This window comes from Lipotes vexillifer, unplaced genomic scaffold, assembly GCF_000442215.2.
Source record: "Lipotes vexillifer unplaced genomic scaffold, Lipotes_vexillifer_v1.1 scaffold1900, whole genome shotgun sequence".
Classification (NCBI taxonomy): domain Eukaryota; kingdom Metazoa; phylum Chordata; class Mammalia; order Artiodactyla; family Lipotidae; genus Lipotes; species Lipotes vexillifer.
This window is the reverse complement of record NW_006787845.1, coordinates 321,017-323,536: the sequence shown is the minus strand read 5'-3', so window position 1 is coordinate 323,536 and position 2,520 is coordinate 321,017. Positions and strand designations below refer to the sequence as shown.

At 34.4% G+C, this 2,520-nt stretch overlaps 1 protein-coding gene across 1 annotated transcript in view; it reads right to left on the bottom strand.

The window, feature by feature from the left end:
- LOC103069297 (gamma-aminobutyric acid receptor subunit gamma-3-like) overlaps positions 1-2,520 on the bottom strand; it is a 249,259-nt gene that overhangs the window by 23,986 nt on the left and 222,753 nt on the right. The gene's annotated exons all lie outside the window — the stretch shown is intronic.

Below are 2,520 nucleotides of genomic sequence, written 5' to 3'. Positions count from 1 at the left end.
CAGGAATGCAAAGAATCTTCAATATAGGTAAAGTAACCAATATGATACACCATATTAAAAATTGAAGGAGAAAAACCATATGGTCATATCTATAGATGGAGAGAAAGCTTTCAAATAATTCCACACCCCTTTATGGTAAAAAAAAAAAAAACCCACCAAAAGTAGGCATAGAGGCAACTTTCTTCAACATAGCAAAGGCACCCACAGCCAACATCGACCTCAGTGGTGAGAAACTGAAACTATTTCCACTAAGTTAGGGAACAAAACAATGTTGCCCAGTATCATCACTATTATTTAATATATCTCTGGAAGTTATCGCCACAGCAATTGGAGAAGAAAAAAGAATAAAAGCACTTCAAATCGGAAAAGAAGAGGCAAACTTCTGTTTGCAGATGACAGAATACTATACATAGAGAATCCGAAAGATGGTACAAGAAAAGTACTGAGCTAATTAATGGGTTTGGTCAAGTAGCAGTATACAAAATTAATGCACAGAAATCTCTTGTATTCCTGTACACTAATGATGAAATATCTGAAAGTGAAATTTAAAAACTCCCATTTACCCATTTACTCTGCAACAAGAGAAGCCATTGCACACCGACATAAATAGTCCCCACTCGGCACCACTAGGGAAAGCCCACACACAGCAAGGAAGACCCAACAAAATCAAAGTTAAAATTTTTTTTTAAAAAACTCTATTAATTTCTTCTGTCTTCCCTGCAATTGAGCCCAACATAATGTTTATTATGTTGCTGCGTACGTTCCTAATTTACTCATTAATCTCTTATGTTCACCATGTTTTTCTATTGAGACTGAAAGCTCCTGGCTCCAGTGAATATTTTTCTTAACCTCAATAGCATAAAAATTACTCCGGCTAATACTTCAACTTCACCAGTCCCTCCATTTGCCACTTCCTTTTAGGGTTAATTTTAAAACAAGTTGTGTTCAACCTGCCTTCACCTTTCCTTTTGTTTAACATCATCTTGCTTACAACAGAAAAGGAATATCAGTATCAATGTTTGACCTTTAAATGTTAGAGCAATCACCCAGTTTGGTTACCCTCTTTGCTCAGCCTTACACCCCAAAGTCTGCTAGTTCATTTCAAACTCTCCAGGAATGTAATTACTTTATTAATGTAAGTGACTCATATTTGTGTAAAATCTTCCCCAAACATGTCCCTTTATGTAGTTTCCACAGTATATTTATATAATTATCTTCCATTCTTTTTACCTTATCAATATTTAATATTTAAACATAAATGTCATTTCTCACCTTTACCATTGTGACATTTGTGTTTTCTTTTCTCTGCTGATCAGTTTTTAAGACCTTTCTCCTTGTGTAAATTCAGCAGGTCTTCCATAGCCATGAGTTTTCAGAAGCCCAGATTCAAACAACCGTGGATCGAAAATATTTTTTCCAGAAAGTTATAAGAAGCAAACTTGAATTTGTCTTGCATGGAAAAGGACAAGTGAACCTTGAGTAACAGGGGTTAGGGGCACCAACCCTCCATTCAGTTGAAGCTCCATATATACGTGTTCTTCAGTATATATGGTTCTCTGATTCCTTCGTATCTGCGGTTCTGCTTATGGGGATTCGACCAACGGGGATAGTGTAGTACTGTAGTACTTACTACAAAGAAATCCAAGTATAAGTGAACATGTACAGTTTAAACTGTGTTGTTCAAAGGTCAACTATTTACATAGCATTCATATTCTATTTACAACTACTTAGCATTTACTTTGTATTAGGTATTATAAGTAATTTAGAGATGATTTAAAGTATACAGGAGGATGTATGTTAAATGCAAATACTATGCCATTTTATGTAATAGGCTTGAGCAACTGGGATTTTGATATCTTTAAAGGTCCTGGAACGACTCCCCATGGATATCAAGGGGCAACTCTATTTATCTATTTTAACTTATATCAAGGATTTAGACTGTTCTTTAAAGATGGTTACACTAATGATTAGAATTTGCACTTAACCTATTTATATGAAAAAAATTTTTGTTTTAAAAGCCAATATTAACAAATAACTAGGACACCCGAAAAGCCGACTTGAATCCAATCGAATCCCCAGGACCTGTCAGAAAAAAAATAACTGCAAAATAGTGAACCATGGATTCCTATTGTGGAAATTACCAAAAAACAAACAAAAGCCATGAAACAAAGAAAAGTATTTAAAGACATTAATAAAGCATGTCTCTGTATCTAGTTGTAGGACTTGTAGAACTCTCACACTTAGGAAATTGGTTTATATAAATCTGGTCAGAGATGAGAATCTTAGTTACGTTTATAGACATAATGTCAACATAGTCTCAATTTAAAAATATAAGATAATCTCCTCACCCTTTCCCCAATCCCCGTTAAAATATTAAATATTTTTGAGCTTTGAATCAGCTGTTTTGCCTCAGATATCACTTAAGAATCATGGTGATCAGAATATAATTATTTTAAAACATACACAGGAAGAAACCTGCATGAAAGGGAAAGGTATGCTTAAGTCATCAGTGGGAAAGAG